Source organism: Polypterus senegalus, chromosome 6 (assembly GCF_016835505.1).
Source record: "Polypterus senegalus isolate Bchr_013 chromosome 6, ASM1683550v1, whole genome shotgun sequence".
Lineage (NCBI taxonomy): Eukaryota > Metazoa > Chordata > Cladistia > Polypteriformes > Polypteridae > Polypterus > Polypterus senegalus.
In genome coordinates, this window is record NC_053159.1 from 68,848,844 (window position 1) to 68,862,996 (window position 14,153).

Below are 14,153 nucleotides of genomic sequence, written 5' to 3' on the forward strand. Positions count from 1 at the left end.
CAGGGCGCAGCACAGCTGTGAAACTGCTCTGCTACGGGTAACCAATGATTTGCTTATGGCAGCAGACTCTGGACAAACCAGCATATTAATTCTTTAGACCTCAGTGCAGCATTTGACACTGTCAGACATGACATTCTACTGTCCAGAATGGAGAACATGCTGGGTGTCTCTGGCACTGCCCTCCAGTGGTTCAAGTCCTATCTGACTGATAGGCAAGAGTTTGTTAGTCTTGGTAACAGCAGATTAAGCTCAGAGCCAGTCACACAAGGAATTCCTCAGGGCTCTGTCCTCGGCCCTCTTCTCTTCTGTATTTATATGCTTCCCCTTGGCCATATTATTCATAGCTATGGACTGGGTTATCATTTTTATGCCGACGATACTCAACTCTACTTCAATGTTAAAAGTGGAACTTCATCAGAGCTTTCTCAGATCATAACCTGCCTTAGTGAAATTAAAACCTGGATGGAGCAGAACTCTTTAAAATTAAATTGCAACAAAATTGACCTCCTGTATACAGGAACATTACAACACCGTTAGAAGGAAGGACTCACGATCACTGATCTATATGCATACAAAATCAACAGGACATACATTTAACTGGGACAATGTAGAAGATTTAAGGCCAGTACTAAAAGTACCAGAGAGCTGGCTTAATCTTGGCTATCAAACCAAAACGCCATTAACAGACATTTGGACATAAAACCAGCATATGCAAACTTAAGAAGAGTATGTTCATAATAAATACAACTTTACGACCTATAACCCGAACACACTGACCTAGCTCCCCCCACCTAATTTTGCTATATATTGCCTTTGATTCTTGTATGTCTAAGCATTACCCTTTAATTAAAGCCCCTGGCAGGGGCTGAAAGCTCAGGAATAAAAAACTACTTTATGATACGTGATTCATTTTCTCCCTTTGTGGATCTCCAGCTGCAAATATTATATATATATATTTTTTTTTTTAATTATACACACACAGATAGAGATATAGTTAAAGAAATGGTAAGAATTATTTTAAGCTAATCTTTGCTTCAAATAAGTGCAGTACATTACAGAATATATTAATGTGACAGATTGTAATTGAGAGATGCATTTTATTTTATGCCATATGTATTATGGATAAATATTTTCTGCACCTATTTTATTAGCATTATTTTAAGGGAATTTATTTTAGTATTGTTATAGTCACTGAACAATAAGCCTACAGAATTTAATTCTATCAATAAAACATGAGCAGGTAACAGCTGCGATCTACAGTTTAATTTTAAAAATACCAAAGTTAAAACTCTGGTATAGAACAGTGGTTCTCAAACTCGATCCTGACAACCCACTGTGGCAGCAGGTTTTTTATCCCAGCCAAATTCACAATTAGTGATAATTGATCTCATTTATTTAGATGGTCTTTTTCCCTTCTCTTATTCTGCCTTTAGAAAAGCACAGCAGTATGATTTTTACATTTATAAGACATTTAGAAGTATTTCTACTTTTGTTTTAAATGATTACCTCTGTTTTGTTGCAGTCCTATTGTTTTGTTATTTTTCAGTTTGCACCCATCATTGTATCTTAACAATAACAAACTGAACTGAGAACCAGGTAAACAACACTAAATGATGAAAGGCTGCAATAACTAATTAGTAGATAATAAATTAAACAATCAGAATACCTGGAAAAGCAGAATGAAAATCAGGCTGAAAATTGTTCAAAAGATAAAAAAATAAAATCCCCTTATAAATGCTTAGTACATTTTAATAAAAATTCACCAAACTTAGTTTTGTTATTTCTCCATTGACTCCAAAACACAGAAACTGGGAAATAACAGCTCACATAATTGGGCTAGGAGTCCAAGTAAAAGCAGAAGTTGGTTGGAACAAAAACCTGCAGCCACAGGGAGTTCCCAGGACTGACTTTGGGAAGCACTGATATAGAACATAAGGTTTTTCACCATCTGATTATGAAGAAGCCTAATGCAAAATGTTTTTCAAGGGGATAAATAAACAAAAAAAATAGCCTACAGTAACATGAAATTGGAGATCAGTATCGGCTCTAAAAAAACCTGACCAGAGCAGGGGCCTCATGTATAACGCCGTGCGTAGAACTCGCACTATAACATGGCGTAAGCACAAAAGCTGAAATGTGCTTATGCACAGAAAAATCCAGATGCAGGAATCTGTGCGTACTCCAACTTCCATGTTCTTCCGCTACATAAATCCCGACCAGCGTGAAAACTAACGCTCGTACACGCGCATTATGTAACGCCCCAAATCCTCCCAGAATTACGCCTATTTGAATATGCAAATCAATATAAATCGCACTTAAGCGCAGCCTTCTGTGAAAAGACAATGGGAAAAGCACGGGAAAAATATAAGAATTTCAGCGAATACCAAGTGGAGGCAAAGGAAAAACATACTATTTGTTCAAATAAACCGTGGTATAATCAATAAAAGGAAGTTGATCGAGTGACATAGCGTGTTGGAGAAACTTGAAAGCTCACATTCACAAATCGCACAGTGCCGGAAATAAAAAAGAAGTCACATATCAAAGTCGCCGTGAAAAGCCGAGTTGTAAGCCCACTGTCTGAGTGTCATATGAAAGCTTATTAGGGTACAGAGAAAAAAAGGCACACAGTGAGGAAAAAGCACGAAATGTCAACTTCAATCTCGACATTTCCACTTTAATCACGTAGTTTATTTTGTCATTAAAGTAGATCATCATAAACTTCATCTTAAAATCGTTTAATTAACCAGTTTCTCAAATCACATCGTAATTAAAGTAGCACGTTAAATGCTTTGTTTTGTATTTGATCTTCTATGTGCTCTATGTGTGTGAATCACTACTTGCTTTTTAAACCGGCTCTCTTCCTCCAACTGGACACAGAATCCACTACATTCGTAATATTACAGTTCTCTGAATAACTAAAATACTGAGATGTATACGTGATATCATTTTCATGATGATAGGAGTTAAAGCACGTTATTAAACATGTGTTTCACTTCGATGAAATAAGTGGTGGCAATCGGTGGCTCCTTCGCCCGCCCGTCAGTAAGGTAGCTTATGCACAGTGGTTGGCTGCATAGCCGCCTCGTGCTCATGACACAACTATTTAACTTTTGCCGAAGTTTGTCGCTGTGTTGTTATTTTCTCTTTCTGTTTTATATTCAATATATATTGGCGTAGCCGTCACTGCAGTCAGTGCTTTTCTTTACCCAAGTAACCGATCGCCATACAATCAGCTCTGTAATAGACGTTAAGCCATCTGTAAGCTTAGCGCCGATTCTTCAAAACGTTTACAGAACATTGAAATATCTTCGTAGTACATGTTTAATTATTCTATCCTTAACGACACTCCCAGTGAAGAATATAGATTATTTAAATGAAGTTAAAGTTTTATCTGTATAATTTAATAAACATTTTTTGCTGAATTTCACCTTATAAATGATATCGTTTCTGTTTCTGAACCGCGAGGTCCGTATAGGAAAGGCTTTAAAACATTTTGCAGTGACTGAGACAGCGTGTCCTTGAAGCTGTATACCGATAATTCCCTTTCCGATCAGCTGCTGCTGTGATTCACACTCAGATACAGTGATATAAATACTCTGAGTGGTGAGGTGAGAGAAATATTGAAAAAGATGATCCACTGGGGCAACTCCTAACAAGAGGAGCTGAAAGAAGAAGTGAGAGTAACAACACTAAAGCAGTTATGGTATTTGGAATACTATGGCTGTTCCCTCTACCATTATATTGTTACAAGTTAATTACAATCAGATGCATTACACTAATAAACAATATGCGGTTAGTTTTGGTGTATTTATAAAGCTGCGTCAGGAAAATAAGGTGTAACCACACAAGAACAGTAGCACTGCTTTGACGCTGGGTGCCGCCAGTCTGCAAAACCGAACGGAGAACTTGCGTATGACAAGGTATGAGGTACCGTGGAAAAGTGCGTGGATTTACGCCAAGTGTAGGTTTTATACATCGCGATTTGAACGTGGAAAAGTTCTTACGCAACATTTCTGTGCGTACGCACCGTTTATACATGAGGCCCCAGGTGTTTAGCTGTTATCTTTACTTTAGGCAGTGCTATCAGCAATGTTAACAACCCACTATGTTCCACTTAAAGCTTCATAAAGGTAATACATCCATTTGATAGTTAACAATACACTGGGTGAGTTAATGATTTAACATGGCTAATGATTACATGAAAAAGAAAAAAAAATCAATATTGATTAATTGATTGTTTAATCATATAATATTCACCAGACTTATTTTATGCATAGAAATTCAGGACATTATAAAAATATTCAGACCTGTAGGATAAAGTGGGCCTTATCCCATTTTACCATGATTTTAGCGGCATTAGACATCATCAACAACACTAAAATTACTAAAGCCTATGAAAAAACTCGTAAATCCGGCCCACCTTAAATCCCTTTGCACCTCTCAGTCAGTGTCTTTGTCTTGTAAATGTACTCATCAAGACAAGCAGCAAGCACCCTACTATTCCATCCCCCCACCACTGCAGAACATGGACAAAGTTCTCCCAGCTCATGCCTTGATTATCTGGGAGTGAAGTGCTGAAGCTTTAGAGTGGAAATAATAGATATTTATTTGGAACACATGCATTTCATGTGTGTTCCATTTCTATAATAATCTATGTAAACACATTGTTAAAACAGAAATGTTTTTCATATTTTAGTAATAAATGACAAAATGTAGACATAAACTATATACTGTGTGAAGCCTTAAGTCCAAAGATCAAGTAAACACTTTCACAAAAGTTTCAAGGATGATACATTTTCCGTGGCGAAGCAGTAAGAACTGCTGACTTGTAATCAAGAGTCCCCCGGTTCAATCCTGACTGCCTCGTATATTTACCATTTTGAGTAGTGAGCTGCTCATATTGTTAATATTATACAATAAACACATACATTTGGTTTGCGTCTAGAAGCCAGTGTACATTTATAGTACTTAAGTTAGCGTTTTTTTTTTTCACTTTTATTCTCTTAGTCACAATCACGATACATACTACCGCCCTAGGGATCTGACACTGTTATCTATCCAGATCAGAGAATTTTCGGTTCCATTGTCTCAAAACACCACTCAAATCTACAGTTATTCCCAGTTTCAAATAAAAACTAACAGAGTCAGATCCCTAGGGTGGTAGCATGTATCGTGATCGTGACTAAGAGAATAAAAGTTGAAAGAAAGAAAAAAAAGCTAACTTTTACAATTACTGTAAATGTACACCAGCTGTTACAGACACAAACCAAATGTATGTGCTTATTGTATAATATTAACAATAAGAGCAGCTCACTACTCAAAACGGTAAATATACAAGGCAGTCAGGATCAAACCGGGGGACTCTTGATTACAAATCAGCAATTCTTACAGCTTCGCCACGGAAACTGTTATATCATCCTTGAACCTTTTGTGAAAGTATTTACTTTATCTTTGGACATCTAGCTTCACAAATTATGTAGTTTGTGCCTACATTTTGTCATTTATTACTAAAATATGAAAAATAAAACAAGGCATGAGCTGGGAGCACTCTGCACGTTCTGCGGCGGTGGGGGATGAAATAGTAGACTGCTTATCTTGATCGGCATATTTAAAAGACACTGACGGACAGGTGCGAAGGGATTTAAGGTGGGCCGGAGTTACGAGTTTTTTTTCGTAGGCTTTGGTAATTCTAGTGTTAAAGACTTAGTATTATAAAACTCTGTCAGTATCAAAATAAATTAAAATTCTAAGCAGCATTTAAATAGACAACCAAGGATCTACTTAGCTTTCTTAATGTTTACTGTGTCAGGTAAACATCGAGCATTTACAAGTTTTTAAAATAAAATTAGGAGATAGTAGGTCTTTATTATACAAGACAGAAGTCTGCGTGTTTGTGTAGTAGGGGAGGGGAATATTAAAATATCTGCTTATTAAATTTTGGAAGTACAAAAAAAAAAAAAAAAAAGATAGAACTGCTATTAAAAAAAAAAAAACATACACACACCACACCATGCCCTGTTGCATAGATGTAATTTTGTGACCTGGAATAGCTGAGGTTGAGCTCACCTGTTTTACAGCATATAATTAACTCATTTACCAACCCACTAGTAAACACAACACCAAGTACTATTTAAATAAAGCACATATTTTGTGCAGCTCATTTTCAGTACCTCTTTCATATTTTGTACAGATCACAGTTAAGACAATAATTCTTTCTAAGTTTTAAGTATAGAAAACTGAGGGCAATGAAAAGAACTAATATAAATATTATAGAAAATGTTATCATTTTGTTTCATAAGAATGATACAGTATATCCTGACAGCAAGTATATATTTTTGAATGACAGTTCAATCTGTCAGACAATGTGTCACATTTACAGTGCACTCCATAATGTTTGGGTTAAAGACAGATTTTTTTTCCTTGATTTACCTCTCAGTCCCACAGCTTAACATTATAAATCAAACAATTCAGCGTAATTAAAGTGCACATTGTAGACTTTAATTAAGGGTATTTTGCATATATTTCTCTGTTACCATATGGAAATTACAATAGTTTTCCTAAATGGGCCCCACAATGTTTGAGACAATTGATGTCACAGGTGTTTGTGATTACTCAGGTGTGTTTCATTGCTTCCTCAGTGAAGGCCTAAGACAACTAGCCTTGCTTCTACCTACAGACTACCTTTGGAGTCTGTAGTTTCCATTGTTCAGCACGAGGACAAGAGCTGGGTCAACAAAAGCCAAACAAGCCATTATGAGGCTGAAAAACAAAAATAATCCATTAGACACATCAGTAACGCTTTGGGATACTTAAATCAACTGTGTGGAATATTATTAAGTAGAAAGAACAAACTGGTGAGCATAGTAACTTCAAAGGAACTGGTAGGCGAAGGAAGACTTTCACTGTTCATGACAGAAGAATCCTCACTATGGTAAAAATAAAGCCCCAAACGTCTGTCCAACAAATCAGAAACAGCCTTCAGGTGCAGATGTGTACGTGTCAGTGACAACTATCTGCAGAAGACTTCATGAAAAGAAATACAGAACCTACATTGCAAGATGCAAACCAACTTGTTAGGACAGAGACAAAAGGTACACCTGAGTGATGTGTGGAAACAAAAAACCATGCACAAGACCATGCACAAGATCCAAAGCATACCACCTCATCTCTTAAACATGGTGGTGTGGCTTGGGCATGCATGTTTGGCACAAGTCTTCATTAATGATGGAACTGCTGACGACAGGTGCACAATGAATTCTGAGACGTATAGAAACATCTGCTCACATTTCAGTAAATGCCTGCAAACTCATTGGACAGCACTTCATCCTACCACAAGACAATTATCCCAAACATACTGCTAAAGCAACACAGGAGTTTTTACGAAGCGAAAAATTAAACATTCTTGAATAGCCAAGCCACTCTCCCAATTTAAATACAATTGAGAATGCCTTCCATATGCTGAGAAAACTTAAGGGAAGGAACCCCTGAAACAAGCAGGAGCAGCAGATGGCTGCATGAGAGGCTTAGCAGACCATCACCAGAGAAGATACTCAGCACCGCACCAGGGACGTCATGTATAACGCTGTGTGTAGAATTCACACTATAACATGACGTAAGCACAAAAGCCGAAATGTGCTTACACACAGAAAAATGCAGATGCAGGAATCTGTGCGTACTCTAACTTCCACGTTATTCCGCTACATAAATCCCGGTCAGTGTGAAAAGTAATGCTCATGCATGCTCTTTATGTAACGCCCCAACTCCTCCCAGAATTACGCCTCTTTGAATATGCAAATCAATATAAATCGCCCTTAAGCTCAGCCTTCTGTGAAAAGACAATGGGAAAAGCAGGAGGGAAAATAAGAATTTCAGCGAATATCAAGTGGAGGCAAAGGAAAAACATACTATTTGTTTAATTAAACCTAATCAACAAAAGGAAGTTGATTGAGTGACATAGCATGTTGGAGAAACTTGAAAGCTCACGTTCACAAAGTCGCACAGTGCTGGAAATAAAAAAGAAGTCACATATCAAAGTCACCGTGAAAAGGCCCACTGTCTGAGTGTCAGATGAAAGCTTAATAGGGTACAGAGAAAAAAAATATGCACAGAGTGGGGAAAAAAGCATGAAATGTCAACTTCAATCTCAAAATTTCCACTTTAATCATGTAGTTTATTTTGTCATTAAAGTAGAACATCATAAACTTCATCTTAAAATCATTTAATTAACCAGTTTCTCAAATCACATCGTAATTAAAGTAGCACGTTAAATGCTTTGTTTTGTATGTGATCTTCTATGTCCTCTATGTGTGTGAATCACTACTTGCTTCTTAAACCGGACCACTTCCTCTAACAGGACACAGAATCCATTACATTCGTGATATTACAGCTCTCTGAATAACTAAAATACCGAGATGTATACGTGATATCATTTTCAGGATGATAGGAGTTAAAGCACGTTATTAAACATGGGTTTCACGGTGCAGTAATTGTGCGCGACCTTCGATGAAATTATTTATTGCAGCAGTACTCAGGGGCGGCTCTAGGCTTGTGGCAGCCCTGGGCAGAGAAAGAATCAGTGGCCCCTTAGCTCGCCAATCTCATTATGGTATCTTATGCACAGCGGATGGCCACGTCCGTTGCAGATACTGCATAGCCGCCTCGTGCTCATGACACAAGCGTTTAACTTTTGTTGAAATTTGCCGCTGCGTGTTTAGCTGTGTCGTTATTTTCTTTCTGTTTGATATTCAATATATTGTATATTGGCGTGGCCGCCCCTGCAGTCCTTGCTTTTCTTTCTCCAAGTAACCAATCGCCACACAATCAGCTCTGTAATAGACGTTAAGCCATCTGTAAGCTTAGAGCACCGATTCTTCAAAACGTTTAAGGAACATAGAGTAAACATGTACTACGAAGATATTTCAATCTTTCATGCCAGTCCCAGTGAAGAATATAGATTATTTAAATGAAGTTAAAGTTTTATCTGTATAATATAATAAACATATTTTGCTGCATTTCATCTTAAAAATGATATCTACATCATATGTAAATACGCGCTTTATAAAGTGACGCAGGCTGTGTAATATTATAATTATAGTGCAAGTTTACAGTGGGGTGATTGTACTTATAAGTACAAACAGTTCTACAAGGAGCAATTGATTGAGTGCGTTTAAAGTTCTTGGGATGAAACTGTTTCTGAACCGCGAGTTCCGTACAGGAAAGGCTTTGAAACGTTTTGCCGTGGCTGAGGTAGTGTGCGTTTGCTGTATACTGATAATTCTCTTTCCGATCAGCTGCTGCTGTGATTCACACTCGGATACAATGATATAAATACTCTGAGTGGTGCAGTGAGAGTAATATGTAAAAAGATGATCTATTGTGGCAACTCCTAACGGGAGCAGCTGAAAGAAGAAGAAGAAGAAGAAGGTGCAGTGAGAGCAACAACGCTAAAGTAGTTATGGTATTTGAAATACTATGGCTATTCCCTGGACCATTATATTGTTACCAGTTATTTACAATCAGATGCATTACACTAACAAACAATATGTGGTTAGTTTCAGTGTATTTATAAAGCCGTGTCCGGAAAATAAGGAGTAACCACACAGGAACAGTAGCATTGCTTTGACACTGGGTGCTGCCAGTCTGCAAAACCGTGCGGAGAACTTGCGTACGACAAGGTATGAGGTACCGTGGAAAAGTGCATGGCTTTATGCCAAGTGTAGGTTTTATACATCGCAATTTTAACATGGAAAAGTTCTTACGCAACATTTCTGTGCGTACGTGACGTTTATACATGAGGCCCCAGTGATGTCTAATGTATCGCAGATTTCATGCAATCATTGCATGCAAGGGATAAGCAAGAAAGCACTAAATATGACTACTTTAATATACCTGCCATTGCTTTCTACCAAACATTATCATGCCCTGAAATGGGGGGAATGAATAAAAAGTGCTGACATTTCTACATTGTATGATCTAAATGTATGTAAATATACTTAAAAGTCTGCAATGTGCAATTTATTAACATCTGAATCCTTTTAAAATGGAAAACCGTGTTGTGTTGTCACTGCTAAATTGCCCTAGTTTAAACGAGTATGAGTGAGTGTGTGACTGAGTAAGTAAAATGGATAGCCAAACCATCCATGGCTGGTTCATGCCTTGAGCCCAAAATATACTCTTGTAATGGAACGAACTGTTTAAAATAAAATCTGTAAGTATGTTAAATGAATGATTATTATCTATGGGAGCTATTTTCAAAGTAGGAACTAATGAGGCTTCAATTTTCAATGGTAGTGATTAGCTGAGAGCAACAATGAGATGTAGTCTTACATAATCCTTACCGATATCCTGCCTTTTCGACTGATATTGATTATTGAGAGTTTGAATCCACACTAGTAACCCAACAAAACCAGCTGCTGAGTTCTAAATGCTTTAAAATTTCAAAAATGGACAATAAAGGAGGAAATAATATTAATACTGTAAAATCAAACTCAAGCAATCCCCATTTTCCGACTTACCCAGTGAGTTGCCAAGTGTTCTCTACTGGTTTTAGTTTTTTTTTTCCCCCACCAGTGTTTTACACTACAATACGTTAATAACATGTAAGTGATCAGCATTTGCATACTTACCCAAAGTTAATCCAATTGTTCTTTTTCTTGTTTTAGCATTTGTTTTTCTTTTGCAATGTTTTGCACTGAAAAAAACTCTTCTTCCAGTTTACATGATATTTACCTACATTTTACTACTAATCAAGACTTTAAGGCTGTGTCGGGACATCAACAGTCAAAAACAATGTATTGTGCTTCCATTTTGTCAGTGGCCCACCAAATACTGTATTATGCAAAATAACCGATTACTAACGACACAAATCTCATTCAATCAACTAAAGGAAGTGTTTAAAAACAACACCTAGATCAATACTTCCACAACAGTCTTGCGTTTTTTATGACAACAGACTGAAAGGTATAAATATCTCACACTTTCTTGAAGGCTTTACCACTGGCACGGGTTCCACTTACAAACTGCAGAACCAAGCTGGGAAACCAGAAACCTTTGAGGGGAAAGGTGATGAAAATAAAGCCATTTGTAGCAATAGTGGAAAAGTAGTATTGTCCATCTGTTTTAACAAGTATCCTTACACAATTCCTTCATTCTACAAGAGTGAATTTGTTGGTGTAACCAGTGCTGAATAATATTTTAATTGTAATAGTGTAGTGGACTAGGGTCCGTCTAGCACTGGTTCCCTACTTGCTCTCAATGCTACCTTATCAGACCAGTTCCTTGAAAAAGACAAGTAGGGCTGCAAACAAATGTATCCAGCTATTTAACTGTACATCAGTTTTCAGGGAACTCAGACAACAAACTATACATTACGCGAAACAATAAACGAAAATGAATACATTCACGTTTAAAACTCTATTACGAAAAGATGAGTTATCAATCGATGTAAAGATCCGAATAGCTGATGCAGCACTCCAACACTTTAGTTACGGTTAACAGAAATTCTTGTGTGGAAAAGAAACGTACCAGAAAAGTAACGCCGAGACGAGTGGTGCCGAAGTGCGTTTTTTGAAGCGAGTTCCACGGAGTTCGCGTTTCCTGCAGTTCTATTGACTAACTCATCCACCCAACTCATTTTCACTTTACCAAAAAAAAAAAAACATTAAAAACCAACCTACTTCATCTCACATGCAGTCATTCAAATGATTGCAAATTTACTTAATAAAGATCCGAAAAAATATTCTCAAGTGGAATGTGTGCTTTTCAATATATAAAACTAAGCCCTATGTGAAATTGTTTTAATCAGTTTGGATGCCAATTCATTGCATTAAAGTTATAAAATAAATTTGTCCAAAAAGGCACAATGCTGCTAAGTCAAGTCCAAGTCAGGACAACTACAGTAAAGCAAATACCAGCAATTTCAACGCATGTCGCACTGGGGTAAAAGAAAACGGATATTTTGACGACAGCCGGCGCTTACAGTCCACAGGGGGTGTGGGACCGGGGAAATCCAGGAGCGCACTTTGGACTTCTTACGGACGTGCCAGAGTCGCAAGCGCAGCAGTATCGGCCAGGCGAGCAGTGTAATAAAGCACCTCTATGTTGTGATCGTACCGGCCTACACGACATTCAGGTTTACCAATTATGTGATTTAAAAGTTTTACAACAAAGCACTTTTCACTCACTTTTAAACGATGACAGAAAACAGAATACCGACACTCCTAACGCTACTCCATGCTTTTCTACAAACGTTCTTTATTCTAAAACATTCTGTACGAATCGTGCTAAAAAGTATGCCTTTATGTTACAGCAATCTCAAACACAGGACCCTCAACAAACATGCCAACAAAAACAAACATTCCATTTTTCCTACACACGCACACACAGAAAACGAGCAGTATCTAACAAGGTAAATGAACGCGTAGGCATTAAACCCTACATGAATATCTTTCAAGTCTATACTGTCAGGCACGTAAATAAATATAGCGGAGGTAACGTATAGTAAATTTTAAAGAGCCGGTACCTTGTCAAAGATGTAACCGAATCCTTTCCGCCGAGACGTCGCGGATGGTTTTGGTCTCGTGAGCCCTGCGTCACTTCCGGCTTGGCAGAGCGCTCGCCGCTCACCTGCTTGCGGTCGGTGCACCTGACTGAAGCGCGTCGCCTGCCTCTATGGACCTTTTGTTTGCATTTAAACATAAAGTTTCAGTGCTGTGATAATAGTATTTGATAAAAACCAAAATGTAATAGCCACGTATTAATTTAATCAATATTTGATTTTAAGAAAATTCGGTTGAAGATCATTAGCTTGCGTAGTGGGTAGCGTTGCTGCCTCGTAGTAAGGAGACCTGGGTTCGCCTCCCGGGTCCTCCCTGTGTGGAGTTTGCATGTTCTCCCCGTGTCTGCACGGGTTTCCTCCCACAGTCCAAAAACATGCAGGTTAGGTGCATTAGCGATTCTAAATTGTCCCAAGTGTGTGTGTGCGCGCCCTGCCCGGGGTTTGTTTCCTGCCTTGCGCCCAGTTGGCTGGGATTGGCTCCAGCAGACCCCCGTGACCGTGTGGTTAGGATATATCGGGTTGGATAATGGATGGATTGATCATTAGCTTGAAAATTTATTATTAATAATTTTTGCATTACAAGATTAACTAAATGACTAGCAAAGCGTAAGGGAACTTTCACAAATGAGTGTTGTATATTTCCGTCATTAGTTTAGCATTTTTCAACCTTTATAATGGCTTTTTGCAAGCATTCTCATGCATTTTTTAAGCTTTTTTTGGCATTTTCAAAGAAGCATTTTACAGGAGAAACATGCTCAACATAAGATGAATATTGTGTCTCTAGACTGTCTTCTATGAATTTAGTGTTTTTAATCCTGGTAATCACCCTTGAAGATGAGGTGTCATCAGCATTGTGAGAACACATATTGGGTTCACCCTATTTTGCAGCAAAAGGATTTGGGAGGGCAATTCTTGTCTCTCTATCAAGAAGACAGACTACTTTTTGCAAGTGTGTCTTTCCACATGTACTGTACCTAATGCAGTATACTAGCATTTCATTTGCCCAATCTGATTCAGATGCCCCAGTGTGGTAATACAGAGTTAAGGTCCATTCCTATCATGTCTATAACTTTAGATATTCAGCAGACTCCAGCAGTATGGGTTTTCTATGAGCATTTAATTTAGCTAAAACATAATTCATAACACCTACTATGTAACACTGGAGTGTTGTTTCAAGTTTTTATTTTAGGCTAAATCAGCAAATCAACCACCTAGTAAGAAAAAACCCAATGTAGAAGGTGCCCATTATCAGTTTTTGCTGATACGATTCAGCTTGAACTTACTCATGTACAGTGCTTTTCACTAAGCACAGACTCAGGGCATTTGCTCATATTTACAAATATAATACAGCAACCATAAAGTATATAACTTTATAATATTAACATACATAAGCACCCATGAGAAGTTATGTCAACATTGAAGCTGAGATCTGTCTGATTGGTTAAATATAAACATAATTATGCAAGTATAAACCCATGTTCACTTAAGAATTGAGATTTTTCCAGCTAACAACAGAGAAGAGAAAAATAAAAAAAACCTCTTGTTATCAGTATTCTTGTGGAAAATAAATCTCACGTAAGTGTCTACAGTCACTTGT

General features: G+C 37.6%; 1 protein-coding gene across 1 annotated transcript in view; it reads right to left on the minus strand.

Moving 5' to 3' along the window:
- si:ch211-45c16.2 (mitogen-activated protein kinase kinase kinase 13) overlaps window positions 1-12,617 on the minus strand; it is a 206,431-nt gene extending 193,814 nt beyond the window's left edge. The window contains exon 1 of the mRNA XM_039756275.1: window positions 12,521-12,617. The gene's annotated coding sequence lies outside the window, so the exon portion shown is untranslated. The remainder of the gene's footprint in view (window positions 1-12,520) is intronic.
- Window positions 12,618-14,153: the final 1,536 nt, after the last annotated feature.